Source organism: Aquarana catesbeiana, linkage group LG13, assembly GCF_042186555.1.
Source record: "Aquarana catesbeiana isolate 2022-GZ linkage group LG13, ASM4218655v1, whole genome shotgun sequence".
NCBI classification, from domain to species: domain Eukaryota; kingdom Metazoa; phylum Chordata; class Amphibia; order Anura; family Ranidae; genus Aquarana; species Aquarana catesbeiana.
The window spans coordinates 9,226,904-9,241,985 of NC_133336.1; the positions used below are offsets into that span (position 1 = coordinate 9,226,904).

The window sequence follows — 15,082 nt, forward strand, 5'->3', positions numbered from 1 at the left end:
AGGGGCTGAGGACAGAGATTCCCCACACTCTTTCTCTGTAGCCTTAGTTGCATTGTACAGTGAATGAATGGGAAGTGCTCTGTGCTGAGAGGCTTCCTGTTCATTCACAAGCTGAAGCCTAGTAAACACAAGTAAAAGTACCAGTCTGTGATCTGTAGCAATCACTCACTGTGCTCATTTAAAAAAGGAAGCAGCTGGTAAATGACATGAACCCCGGGCAGCAGGGGGAATCTACGCTGCACAGGGGGTGATTAGGGTGTGTCCAGCCACACCTGGCACACCCCTGCACACACCAATGGGGTCAATCCTGGGACACAGTACTGGCATATGTAGCTGGAGGGAGGAAGAACATTATGTAGCAGGGGAGAAGGCATCTGACACACCAGAAGTCTCCAACAGTTATAGCTTTTCCAAACACAGAGAGCAGGGTAGGTAAGTATTCGGGATAATTCACACCAGTGTACAGTGCAACCTTGGTGCATAGCACTATTCACTTTTTTAAATTAACTTTATTGAACTGTCACAAAGACATTTTGTTAAGTTAAACTGCCAGCCGGGCAATCGGGGACGAGGCATTTTTCCTTGTCATGTGGTGGGACTGTGCTGGAATAGCCGCCCATCCCATCATATCTGGTGTTAATTTAACCTTAATTATTTTTTGTGGGTGTAATTTATCTTTAATGTTTTATGTTTTTTGCCCCATTTATCAAAGCATGTTTGATGGCATTGTTTACCAGAATTACAGAGAAGCCGGTAGCAAACGACACAGGAATAGGCGCAGGGCTGACATGACAGGGTAGCAGGGCCAGCTAGCCAATTAAGGGTTAACTGGGTGTTTTGAATTGGTCAGAGTAGAGGGGGTGGCCAGAATAGTATGCAGCATAGTTAGGGAGGGGCCAGTGTCCGGTGGTCAGTCGGAGGTCACCAGACGAAGAAACAGCTCATCTGCTCCTGCCTGCTTTCTACACACCTGCCTGTGAGTAATATGGCTGAGATGGATGGCTTCCTGGCCCAACTAAAAGCAGCTGCTGCTCCTAAGGGCACTGCTTGGCTGCATCAGCAGATTGCCTCCCTGGCTAGAGGGGAGTCTGCAGCAGCCAGAGAGTCTGGGGGCTGACGTGCTCGGAGGTCTTGGCCTCCGGAGCGCCCCCCCCTCCACCCACCCGAGCTCAGCGCAAGGGATCCTCCAGCATCACCGGCTTGGCCATCCACCCAGACAGTTGGTGCCAGCGCTGGGTGGAACCCCCGACGGAGGCGGAGCTCGTCAGGCAGGGACCGCAGTGTGGTTTCCCCCCGGCCCCGCCTGCACAGCGAGGGAGACAGGAACGAGCGGTCATCTCTCCTGGTGATGTTCCGGCCAGGGAGGCCCGGCGAAGGAGAGACCACATGTCAGGCGCCAGTGTTGGCCATATTCCAACAGATGGCTGGGTCCTCAGGTCGGGGGGCGGAGCAGGGTGCGTTCCCCCTCTTGGATGGCCGAAATAACTGCTGGCACGAAGGTTTGTAGATTGAGGGGTGCAGTGGGAGCTGGAGCACAGCACACCCTGGGGGCTGGGACAGGCACTTCCGGATCTGGGGTTGGCGCCTCTGCGACTGTCATCCCTGCGGTGGCAGGGCGGCTTGATGCGGCATTCGAACGATCTGAGGGTGAGCTGTCCAGCTCAGTGGATGGCGGAGTGCCCGAACGAACGGTGGCGGGGGATTCGGGACGGGCGGCTGCGGGACCCTCTCCTGTACAGCCTGGTAAGTCCAGTACTAACCCCTTTTCTTCTTTGCAGGCAGTGTTGGGTAGTCTATTGGGCATGGGGGCTGGGGGTACAAGGGGTCTGGGAGTATCCCCCCCACCCACGGTATTGTTGCCTGCACCCACACCCAACTCAGCGGACCAGGCGTCTGCTGCGTTGGGCTCGGGAGGTGAGTTACAACAACAATTGACGGATTTGTGCACGTTAGTGCAACAGTTTATATGTAAGTGCTGTTTCTTCTTCCCCAGTCTCTGGGTGGGTTCCTGACCAGGCGGGGGTGGGGGCCTCATCCCAATTTGGAACAGGTACATTTTGTAAGTGTAGCTCCAGCCAAAAAAAAATCAATTTTTAAGCTTTTTGGATAACATAGGGAAGGGTTATCACCCCTGTAACATTTGTTTTGCTGTCTGTGCCCCTGTTCAGAAGATTTTACCTCACTTTCTGTCCCAATGAGAATTGGATTTTGAAAATTTTGGGTTATTGGGGTAACAAGGATTGATGATAAAGCATCAGTGGAGACACCTTTTTCCCATATTAACTCTTACAGGAGAGAATTTCCCTTCCTAAGGGTAGATTTCACTTCCTGTTGTCTCCCTCTGTTTGTAAGCAGGAGTCGTTTGTAAGTCGGTTGTTTGAAAGCAGGGGACCGCCTGTATATACTATACGGCCTGCCCTATATACTCTGCAGAAAATTAGGCCTTAGGTGTTGGTGGTACCAGAACACTGTAAGTCTTCACAGTTACTCTTGGTGGGCGCTGGAACGGGCCCTGCTGTGAAATATTATATCAAGAATTGTAATTATATGCCCCTGTTAAACAGGGGCAGAAAAATTGTGCCTTTGGTGGTGGTTAGGGATGAGCTTCGAGTTTGAGTCGGACTCATGTTCGACTCGAACATCGGCTGTTCGCCAGTTCTCCGAACAGCGAACAATTTGGGGTGTTTGCGGCAAATTCGAAAGCCGCGGAACACCCTTTAAAAGTCTATGGGAGAAATCAAAAGTGCTAATTTTCAAGGCTTATATGCAAGTTATTGTCATAAAAAGTGTTTGGGGACCCGGGTCCTGTCCCAGGGGACATGGATCAATGCAAAAAAAAGTTTTAAAAACGGCCGTTTTTTCGGGAGCAGTGATTTTAATAATGCTTAAAGTGAAACAATAAAAGTGTAATATTCCTTTAAATTTCGTACCTGGGGCGTGTCTATAGTATGCCTGTAAAGGGGCACATGTTTCCCGTGTTTAGAACAGTCTGACAGCAAAATGACATTTCAAAGTCATTTAAAACTACTTGCAGCTAAAAAGTACAAAAGTACCCCTACCATTTCACAAAAAAAGTGTCAGAAATGTTAAAAATGACAAGAGACAGTTTATTTCCTTTATTTAAATGCTTCTTCTATCTTCTTTCTTCTATCTTTTATCTTCCTTCGGTTTCTTCCTCCATCTTCTTCTTCTTCTGGTTCTTCTTGTTCTTCTGGTTCTTCCTCCGGTTTTTATCAATGAATGTTTATGTGTATTGTCGGACCGGCAATTCAATATTAGTCGCGACTCGTTCATTAATAAAAACGGCATGGGAATTCCCCACAGGGGAACGCCGAACCAAAATTAAAAAAAAAAAATGACGTGGGGGATCCCCCTAAATTTCATACCAGGCGCTTCAGGTCTGGTATGGATATAAAGGGAAACCCTGGCCAAAATGTTTTAAAAAATGGCGTGGGGTACCCCCAAAAATCCTTACCAGACCCTTATCCGAGCACGCAACATGGCAGGCTGCAGGAAAAGAGGGGGGACGAGAGAGCGCCCCCCTCCCCTCCTGAACCGTACCAGGCCAAATGCCCTCAACATTGAGAGGGTGCTTTGGTGTAGCCCCCCAAAACACCTTGTCCCCATATTGATGGGGACAAGGGCCTCATCCCCACAACCCTTGCCCCATGGTTGCGGGGGGCTTATCGGAATCTGGAAGCCCCCTTTAACAAGGGGACCCCCAGATCCCGGCCCTCCCCCCTGTGTGAAATGGTAAGGGGGTACAAAAGTACCCCTACCATTTCACAAAAAACTGTCAAAAATGTTAAAAATGACAAGAGACAGTTTTTGACAATTCCTTTATTTAAATGCTTCTTCTTTCTTCCCAGGTACGAAATTTAAAGGAATATTACACTTTTATTGTTTCACTTTAAGCATTATTAAAATCACTGCTCCCGAAAAAACGGCCGTTTTTAAAACCTTTTTTTGCATTGATCCATGTCCCCTGGGGCAGGACCCGGGTCCCCAAACCCTTTTTATGACAATAACTTGCATATAAGCCTTTAAAATTAGCACTTTTGATTATTCATGTTCGTGTCCCATAGACTTTAACAGTGTTCGCGTGTTCGAACAAATTTCTTGCTTGTTCGCATGTTCTGGTGCGAACCGAACAGGGGGGGTGTTTGGCTCATCCCTAGTGGTAGTGGTGCCACAACACTGTAAGCCCGCACAGTTCCTCTTGGTAGGCGCAGGAACGGGCCCTGCTGTGAAATATTAAATCAAGAATTGTGATTACATGCCCCTGTTAAACATTGGCAGAAAAATTGGGCCTTTGGTGATGGTGGTGGTGCCACAGCAATGTAAGCCCTCACAGTTACTCTTGGTGGGCACAGGAACGGGCCCTACTGTGATATATTATAGCAAGAATTGTGATTACATGCCCCTGTTAAACAGGGGCAGAAAAATTGGGCCTTAGGCACTGGTGGTGGTGCCACAACACTGCAACCCCTCACAGATACTCTAGTTGAGCGCAAGAACAAGCCCTGCTGTGAAATATTACAGCAAAAATTGTAAAAACACGCCCCTGTTAAACAGGGGCAGAAAAATTGGGCCTTAGGCACTGGTGGTGGTGCCCTGAAACAAAAATGTTCTTAGAAGCTATCAACATGAACATTGAGGAGGAATAGGATAGTCACTCAGCATAACAGTATAGTCACTCAGCATAGGCAGTCTTCAAGGGATCTCATATTCATAGAAAAATTAATCGGTTACATTAGCATCTGCTTGGTAGCTGGTGATCCAAGACTGATTCATTTTTATGAAGGTGAGCCGATCAACTGAGTCTGTGGACACGCGCACTCTGTGATCGGTAACAAAGCCTCCAGCAGCACTGAATGTGCGTTCAGAAAGAACGCTGGATGCAGGACAGGCCAGTAGCTCAATTGCATATTGTGCAAGCTCTGGCCAGTGATCCATCCTCAACACCCAGTAACCCAGTGGATTTTCATTTGGAAAGGTCTCTAAGTCTGATCTTGCCCCTAGGTATTCCTGCACCATGTAAATCAGATGCTGGCGATGGTTGCTGGAACTGATCAGACCTTGGGGCTGCGGACTAAAGAATTTTCTGATCGGTCAGAGGGCCACCTTCTCCACTGCTCCTTCTGTGACTGACCGAAGCCTCAGCAACACGTTGTCCAGGAGGACCAGGAAATTGTAACCACCCAGGCTCTGGAAATGCATTGTACAAACCTTTCTGCAAGGCCTCCCGAAGATGTTTCATCCTCTGCTCCCTCTGCAAAGGCTGGATAAGTTCTGCAACCTTACCCTTGTAACGTGGATCAAGAAGGGTTGTCAGTCAGTAATGATCCCTCTCTTTGATACCACTAATCCGAGGGTCCTTTCGCAGGCTTTGCAGGATCAGGTAGGCCATGCAGCGAAGGTTTGCTGAGGCATTTGATCCGGAATCCTCTGGGTCACTAAGGATAACATGATCCACAGCCACCTCCTCCCAGCCACATACAAGTCCATGGGTTTCTGGGGACTGAGAACGATTCCTTGAAGACTGCTGCTGAAGAGTGCTAGGCTCCACCTCCATGCTGACACAATCCTCATCCTCCTCCTCCTCTTCCTGTGTGATCGGCAGGCCCGCAGGAATACTGTTTGGAAAAAGGGGGCCTTGAGAAGTAAGGAAGTCCTCCTCTTCCTCCCTCTGTTCTTCCTCAAGTGCCCTGTCCATTATTCCACAAAGCGTGTGGTCCAACAGAAAGACAAGAGGGACAGTATCACTGATGCATGCACTGTCACTGCTCACCATCCTCGTGTCCTCCTCAAATGGTGACAGGACAGTGCATGCATCCTTGATCAGTAGCCATTGGCTCCCCTGACCCTGTCCTGGTGCCATACTCCCACAGGTACTCATTGATGGCCCTCTGCTGTGTGTGCAGCCACTGCAGCATTGCCAACATTGAGTTCCACCTGGTGGGCATGCAACAAATGAGGCGGTTCTTGGCCAGGTTAAATCCTTTTTGAAGGTCAGCCAGCCGAGCACTGGCATTATATGACCGGCAGAAATGCCCACAGACTTTCCTGGCCTGCCTCAGGAGATCCTGTAAACCAGGGTACCTGCACAAGAACGGCTGCACCACCAAATTAAGGATGTGAGCCAAACAGGGAACATGGGTCAAGTGTCCCTGTCGGAGGGCAGAGAGGAGGCTGGTGCCATTGTTGCAAACCACCATTCCTGGCTGAAGCTGGCATGGCGTCAACCATCTCTGAGTCTGCCACTGCAGAGCTGACAGAATCTCTGCCCCAATGTGGCTCCTGTCCCCTAAGCAGACTAACTCAAGCAATGCATGGCATCTTTTTGCCTGAGTGCTTGCATAGCCCCTTGAATGTCTACGGAGCACCGCTGGTTCCGAGGACAAATCTGCACAGGAAGAGACCATAGAGGAAGAAGAAGAGGAGGGGGTGGAGGAGAGAGGTGTGGCAGAATCACCACTACTAGCATTTTGGAGACGTGGTGGCGGAACAAGCTCCAACAATATTGAACCCTGTCCTGCATCCTTCCCAGATGCCAGCAGAGTTACCCAGTGCGCCGTGAAAGAAAGGTGTGCCTGCTGGACCATGAGTCAGCAGTAATATGCCCCTTACCACTGACCGCCCTGTCCAACAAGGCCAAGACATTGCCTTCCACATGCCGGTAGAGAGCCGGAATGACCTTTGTGAAAAGAAATGGCATTTGGGAACCTGCCACTGCGGTACTGCACATTCCACAAATTCTAAAAAGGGGGCAGAGTCTACCAGCTGTAAAGGCAGCAGTTGGAGTGCTAGCATTCAGCCGCTGAGCATGTGGATGGCTGGGACCAAATTTCTTTCTATGATTTAGCAACTCTGTTAGGGAAATTTGCCTGCTACAGCCGGATGTTGGTGTAGCGATAGCAGATTGCCCGCAAGTACTTGGCACACCTAATTCTACACCTTCACTCCTCTCAGTATAGGGATAGTGGGGTTGGAGATCCCAGCTGATGAGGAGCAAGGAGAGGTCCGCCTTGTTCTTTGGAGTGGGTCTTTTAAGTACTGTTGCCAACGGACTGCATGGGAGGTCGACATATGTCTGGTCAAGCAGGTGGTGCTCAAGCGGCTGCTGTTTTGGCCACGCTTAATACGCATCAGACATATGTTGCAAACAACAACGGTGCGATCTGGTGCACACGTATCAAAAAAGGCCCACACCAAAGAACTTTTCAAAATACGCAGGAAGTCAGCAGTGCCCTGAAGATGCAGAGCTCTGCGGTGTGATGCAGTCGGGTGGCTGCCCTTAAGCTGGCCACTGGAGGGCATCATGCCTCATTGGAGATGTGCCTCCTCCTCCTTTCTTCTATCAGACACCCACGTAGAGTCAGTGACCTCATTATCCACTCCCTCCTCGTCACTGGAGCAAACCTGGCAGTATGCTGCAGCTGGGGGAACATGACTGCCAGTTTCTTGTCCTTCTTGGGCAGCCCCTCTCTCTGGGCTCACGTTACTGCCTTCCTCAACCTGAGTACCATCATCAGAGCCTTCAAAACGCTGCGTATCCTCCTGCAGCATGTACCCGACACCATGGTCGAACAGTTCGGGGGACTCCTACGTGCTTGATGGTGAGGCTAGGGAAGGAGTGACTGATGACTTTTCCTAGATTAGGGTCTGGAGACTCGGAGGCTTCAAAGAGATTTGGGTGGGAGAAGCCTCTACCCCTGTCCCCATTCTGTCCTGAACGAGGCCCTACTTCTGCCTGCTGCCTGTAGGAGTTACTGCCGTCATGCCTCTGTTTGTCACACTGACCACAGCACATGGACCTTGTTCCTGCCTACTACCAAGACCAATATTTTGGCACTGCTGACAATCTCTGCCTGCACTGACCCTGCACTGCACTGACCTATGGACAGTATCCCTGCCTGCTGCCTGTACTGACTATGGACAGTATTTCTGCCTGCTGCCTGAAAAATTGTGTTCGCTGTTGCTGACCAAGTCTCTGCCTGCTGCCTGGACCAGTGCTAGTGCCAGTGTGGACAACTGTACTACTAAAACCACAGGTAATCTTTTGTTTCTCTTTGCTCAGCATAATGTATTTTGGGGTGTAATTCTTGGTATATGCATGCTATGTGTCCCTGGAACACCTGATGGTGTTCCTTGCATGTTGGATCTCTGTATGTGGCCAGGCTGTGTAAAGGTCTCACACATGTGGTATTGCCATACTCAGAAGGAGTGGCAGAATGTATTTTGGGGTGTCATTTTTGCTATGTAAATGCTATGTGTTGGAAATATCCTATAAACAGACAACTTTGTGTAAAAAAAAAAGCGTTTTCATTTTTTTTACACATATTCCAAAAACTTCTGGAAAAAAATGAACCATTCAAAAGACTCATTATGCCTCATAGATTATACGTTGGGGTGTTAGCTTTCCAAAATGGGGTCATTTTGTGGGCGTTTCCATTGTCCTGGTGCTCCAGGGCCTAAAAAAGTGAAATAGGTGGGTGAGAAATGAGATGTGTAATTTATGCTCGTAGAAAGCCTGAAAGTGCTACTTCAATATTAGGCCTCTGTATGTGGTCAGGCTGTGTAAAAGACTCATGCATGTGGTATCGTTATACTCAGGAGGAGTAGCAGAATGTATTTTGGGGTGTTATTTTTGCTATGTAAATGCTGTGTTGGAAATATCTTATAAACAGACAACTTTGTGTAAAAAAAATGCGTTTTCATTTTTTTCCACATTTTCCAAAAACTTCTGGAAAAAAATGAACCATTCAAAAGACTCATTATGCCTCATAGATTATATGTTGGGGTGTTAGCTTTCCAAAATGGGGTCATTTTGTGGGCGTTTCCATTGTCCTGGTGTTCCAGGACCTTCAAAAGTGTAATAGGTATTAAACAAGTTAGATGGGTAATTTATGCTCCTTGAACACCTGATGATGCTCCCTGCATGTTGGGCCTCTGTATGTGGCCAGTTAGTGAAAAAGTCCCACACATGTGGTATTGTAATACTCAGGAGGAGTAGCCGAATGTATTTTGGGGTGTCATTTGTGGTATGCACATTCCATGTGAGAGAAATAAGCTTTTACAATGACAATTTTCTGAAAAAAATATAAAAAATAAAAAAAAACTTAATTTGCAAAGAATTGTGGGAAAAAATGACAACTTCAAAAAACTCACCATGCCTCTTACCAAATACCCTGGAATGTCTACTTTCCAAAAAGGGGTCATTTGGGGGGCATTTGTATATTCCTGGCTTGTTAGGGTCTCAAGAAATGAGATGGGCCTTAGTACATCAGGTGTGATCAGATGTGATCATTTTTTTATGATTTGTACCATAGCTTGTAGACTCTATAAATTTCACACAGACCACATAATATCCACTAATTTGGGTTATTTTTACCAAAGAAATGTAGCAGTATAAATTGTGGCCAACATTTATGAATAAAAATTGCTAATTTGCAAAATTTTATCACAGAAACGAAGAAAAAAGCATTTTTTTTCAAAATTTTCGTTTTTTTTTCATTTATAGCGCAAAAATTAAAAAACCCAGAGGTGATCAAATACCACCAAATGAAAGCTCTATTTGTATGAAAAAAAGGACAAAAAATCATTTGGGTACAGTGTTGCATGACTGAGTAATTGTCATTCAAAGTGTGAGAGCACTGAAAGCTGAAAATTGGTCTGGGCAGGAGGGGGGTTTAAGTGCCCAGTAAGCAAGTGGTTAAATATCGTACCTGGGGGGTGTCTATAGTATGCCTGTAAAGTGGCGCATGTTTCCCGTGCTTAGAACAGTCCCTGCACAAAATGACATTTTTAAAGGAATAAAAGTCATTTAAAACTGCTTGCGGCTTTAATGTAATGTCCGGTCCTGGCAATATGGATGAAAATCAGTGAGACAAATGGCATGGGTACCCCCCAGTCCATTGCCAGGCCCTTTGGGTCTTGTATGGATATTAAGGGGAACTCCGCACCCAAATAAAAAAAAAAGGTGTGGGGCCCCCAGGCCCTATATACTCTGAACAGCAATATACAGGCGGTGCCAACAAGACAGGGACTGTAGGTTTGTTGTTAAGTAGAATCTGTTTGTAATTTTGAACTGGTACATTTTTAACGTGTTGAGCTCCAGCCAAAACAACTATTTTAAGCTTTTTGGAAAACATAGGGAAGGGTTATCACCCCTGTGACATTTGTTTTGCTGTCTGTGCTCCTCTTCAGAAGATTTCACCTCGCTTTTTGTCCCAATGACAAATGATTTTTGAAAATTGGGGTTTTTTGGTGAAACAAGGATTGGTGATAAAGCATCAGTGGAAAGGAGAAAAGTTTTTCCCATATTAACTCTTACAGGAGAGAATTTCCCATCCTAGGGGTAGATTTCATCTCACTTCCTGTTGTCCCCCTTCATTTGCAAGTAGGAGTCGTTTGTAAGTTGGATGTTTGAAAGTAGGGGCCTGCCCTATATACTCAGCAGAAATTTGGGCCTTAGGTGTTGTTGTGGCCACAACACTGTAAGCCCTCACAGGGCCCTGCTGTGAAATATTAGATCAAGAATTGTAATTACATGCCCCTGTTCAACAGGGGCAGAAAAATTGGACCTTTGGTGATGGTGGGGGTGGTGGTGGTGGTGGTGGTGCCACAACACTGTAGGTCCTCACAGTTACTCTTGGTGGGCGCTGGAACGGGCCCTGCTGTGAAATATTAGATCAAGAATTCTAATTACATGTCCATGTTGAACAGGGGCTGAAAAATTGGGCCTTAGGCACTGGTGATGGTGCCACAACACTGCAACCCCTCACAGATACTCTAGTTGGAGCGCAGGAACTAGCCCTGCTGCAAAGAATTACATCAAAAATTGTAATTACACGCCCCTGTTAAACAGGGGCTGAAAAATTGGGCCTTAGACACTGGTGCTGGTGCCACAACACTGCAACCCCTCACAGATACTCTAGTTGGAGCACAGGAACTAGCCCTGCTGCAAAGAATTGCATCAAAAATTGTAATTACATAACCCTCTGAAACAGGGGCTGAAAAATGGGGCCTTAGGCACTGGTGGCAGGACTGGCAGCACCCAGAACCAAAAATGTTCTTACAAGCTATCATCATGATCATTGAGGAGGAAGAGGATAATTACTCAGTATAACAGGATAGTCACTCAGCATCAGCATAAGCAGTCTTTGAAGGGATCTGACATTTCAAAAAAATGTATTCGGTTACATCAGCATCAGGTGCTTGGTAGCTGGTGGTGATCCAAGACTGATTCATTTTTATGAAGGTCAGTCGATCGACCGAGTCAGTGGACAGACGCACCCTGTGATCAGTTACAAAGCCTCCAGCAGCACTGAATGTGCATTCCGAAAAAACGCTGGATGCAGAACAGGCCAGTAGCTCAATTGCATACTGTGCAAGCTCTGGCCAGTGATCCATCCTCAAGACCCAGTAACCCAGAGGATTTTCGGTGGGAAAGGTGTCCAAGTCAGATCTTGCCCCTAGGTATTCCTGCACCATGTAAAACAGACCCTGGCGATGGTTGCTGGAACTGATCTTACCTTGGGGCTAAAAAATTGTCTGAACACATCGGTCAGATGGCCACCTTCTCCAACACTCCTTCTTTGACTGACCGAAGCCTCAGCAACACGTTGTCCAGAAACAGGAGTTTGTAACCTCCCAGTCTCTGGGAAAGCGTTGCACAGACCTTTTTTGCAAGGCCTCCCGAAGATGTTTCATCCTCTGCTCCCTCTGCGACGGCAAGATAAGGTCCGCAACCTTACCCTTGTAACGCGGATCAAGGAGGGTTGCCAGCCAGTATTGTTCCTTCTCCTTGATACCACGAATATGCAGGATCAGGGAGGCCATGCAGCGTAGGTTTACTGAGGCATTCGGTCCGGAGTCCTCTGGGTCACCAAGGACGCCATGATCCGCAGCCACCTCCTCCCAGCCACGTACAAGTCCATGTGTTTCTTAGGACTGTAAATGATCCCTTAAAGACTGCTGCTGATGCTGAGTGCCAGGCTCCACCTCCATACTGACACATTCCTCCTCCTCCTCCTCCTCCTTCTACTCCTCTGTGATCGGCGGGCACGCAGGAACACTGTCTAGATAAAGGGGGCCTTGAGAGCTAAGGAAGTCCTCCTCTTCCTGCCTCTGTTCTGCCTCAAGTGCCCTGTCCATTATTTCACACAGCATGTGCTCCAACAGGTGGACAAGGGGGACAGTGTCACTGATGCATGCACTGTCACTGCTCACCATCCTCGTGGCCTCCTCAAATGGTGACAGGACAATGCATGCATCCCTAAACATGGCCTACTGGCATGGGGAAAAAAAAACAAGCTCCCCTGACCCTGTCCTGGTGCTTATTGATGGTCCTCTGCTGTGTGTGCAGCAGCTGCAGCATGGCCAACGTTGAGTTCCACCTGGTGGGCATGGCACAGATTAGGTGGTTCTTGGGCAGGTTAAATTCCTTTTGGAGGTCAGCCAGCTGAGCACTGGCATTATATGACCGACGGAAATGCACACAGACTTTCCTGGCCTGCCTCAGGACATCCTGTAAGCCCGGGTACCTGCCCAAGAACCGCTGCACCACCAAGTTACGGACGTGAGCCAAACAGGGCACATGGGTCATTTGTCCCTGTCGGAGGGTGGAGAGGAGGTTGGTGCCATTATCGCAAACCACCATTCCTGCCTTAAGTTGGCGTGGCGTCAACCACCTCTGAACCTGCCCCTGCAGAGCTGACAGAACCTCTGCCCCAGTGTGGCTCCTCTCCCCCAAGCACACCAGCTTAAGCACCGCATGGCATCTTTTGGCCTGCATACTTGCGTAGCCCCTTGAACGCCTACGGAGCACCGCTGGTTCCGAGGATAAAGCACAGGAAGAGGCCATGGAGGAAGAAGAAGAGGAGGGGTGGAGGAGAGAGGTGTGTCACAATCATTAGTAGTGGCATTTTGGAGGCGTGGTGGCGGAACAACCTCCAACCATCCTGCACCTTGTCCTGCATCCTTCCCAGCTGCCAGCAGAGTGACCCAATGCACCATGAAACTTAGGTAACGTCCCTGTCCATGCCTGCTGGACCATGAGTCAGCGGTAATATGCACCTTACCACTGACCGCCCTGTCCAGCGAGGCATGGACAATGCCTTCCACATGCCGGTAGAGAGCCAGAATCGCCTTACGTGAGAAAAAGTGGCGTTTGAGTACCTGCCACTGAGGAACCGCACATTCCACAAACTCACAGAAGGGGGCAGAGTCTACCAACTGAAAAGGTAGCAGTTAAAGTGCTAGCAATTTTGCCAAGCTAGCATTCAACCGCTGGGCATGTGGATGGCTGGGAGTAAACTTCTTTCGGTGGTGCAGGGGCAGGGAAATTTGCCTGGTACAATCTGACGTTGGTGTACCGAAAGCAGATTGCCCACAAGTACTTGGCTGTGACACACCTAAATCTACACCTTCATTCCTCTCAGTGCAGGTCTCAGAGAGGACAGAAGGTATAGTGGGGTTGGAGATCTCAGCTGATGAGGAGCAAGGAGAGGTCCTCTTTGTTCTTTGGTGTGGGTCTTTTAGGTACACTTGCCAATGAACTGCATGGCAGGTCAACATATGTCTGGTCAAGCATGTGGTTCCCAAGCGGGAGATGTTTTGGCCACGCGAGATACGCTTGAGACATATGTGGCAAATAGCAGCAGTGCAATCTGATGCACTCATCTCAAAAAAGCCCACACCAAAGAACTTTTGGAATAATGCACAGAGACAGCAGCGCCCTGCACATGCGGAGCTTTGCGGTGTGATGCAGTCAGTGTGCTGCCCTTAGGCTGGCCCCTGGAGGGCATCCTGCCTCGTTGGTGATGTGCCTCCTCCCCCTCCTCCTCTCTCCTGTCAGGCACCCACATTGAGTCAGTGACCTCATCATCCCTTCCCTCCTCATCACTGGAGCAAACCTGGCAGTATGCTGCAGCAGGGGGAGCATGACTGCCAGATTGCTGTCCTTCTTGGGCACCCCCTCTGTCCGTGCTCACATTACTGCCTTCGTCTAGCTCAGTATCATCATCAGAGCCTTCTAAACGCTGGGCATCCTCCTGGAGCATGTACCCAACACTGTGGTCAAACAGTTCGAGGGACTCCTCAGGAGGACATGGTGGGGCTAGGGAAGAAGTGACTGATGCCATTGAGCCGAGGGAAGAGGCCGCGTTGGCAGCTGCTTTGCCAGACAAAGTACCCTGAGCATGGGTGAGAGAGGATGAGGAGGATGAGGACAGCTTGGTCATCCACTCGACCAAGTTTTTTTGCATGTTGCGGCTCAACACGGCCAGCTGCCGAAAAAAAGGCCAAGCATGTCCCACGGCCACGTGCTGATGAGGATGCACCGTGTCCACGACCAGCACTGTTGCCTCTAGACACTCTTGCCCTCTTTTATTGGCTTGTGACTGTCTGCCTCTCCTTGTTGGCCTTCCAGACATACTAATGGCCTGCAGTGAGATGTAGCTGCACTAATCTGGGATATATAATATATATATATATATATATATATATATATATATATATATATATATACACACTGATACTGCAGCTAGCAAAATCAACTGCCTGCCTGTAGTATGAGAACACCACCAACCTTCTACAGGTAGTTTTAGCTGAACACTGTGCAGAGGTCACACTACGTGTAAATAATGTAAGTGCCTGCGGTAGTGATAGGATCAGGAAAATACGACCAACCTTCTACAGGTAGCTTTAGCTTTACACTGTGCAGAGGTCGCACTACACTAACATGTAAATAATGTAGGTGCCTGCGGTAGTGATAGGATCAAGAAAACACCAGCAACCTTCTACAGATAGCTTTAGCTGAACACTGTGAAGAGGACGCACTACACTAACGTTTAAATAATGTAGCTGCCTGCGGTAGTGATAGGATCAGGAAAACACCACCAACCTTCTACAGGTAGCTTTAGCTGAACACTGTGCAGAGGTCGCACTACACTAACTTGTAGCTTTAGCTGAACACTGTAAGGAGGACGCACTACACTAACTTGTAGCTTTAGCTGAACACTGTGCAGAGGTCGCACTACACTAACTTGTAGCTTTAGCTGAACACTGTGAGGAGGAC

The 15,082-nt window shown here is 48.3% G+C and overlaps 1 protein-coding gene across 1 annotated transcript in view; it reads left to right on the plus strand.

The window, feature by feature from the left end:
* LOC141117583 (NACHT, LRR and PYD domains-containing protein 12-like) overlaps positions 1–15,082 on the plus strand; it is a 183,029-nt gene that overhangs the window by 17,042 nt on the left and 150,905 nt on the right. The window lies entirely within an intron of this gene.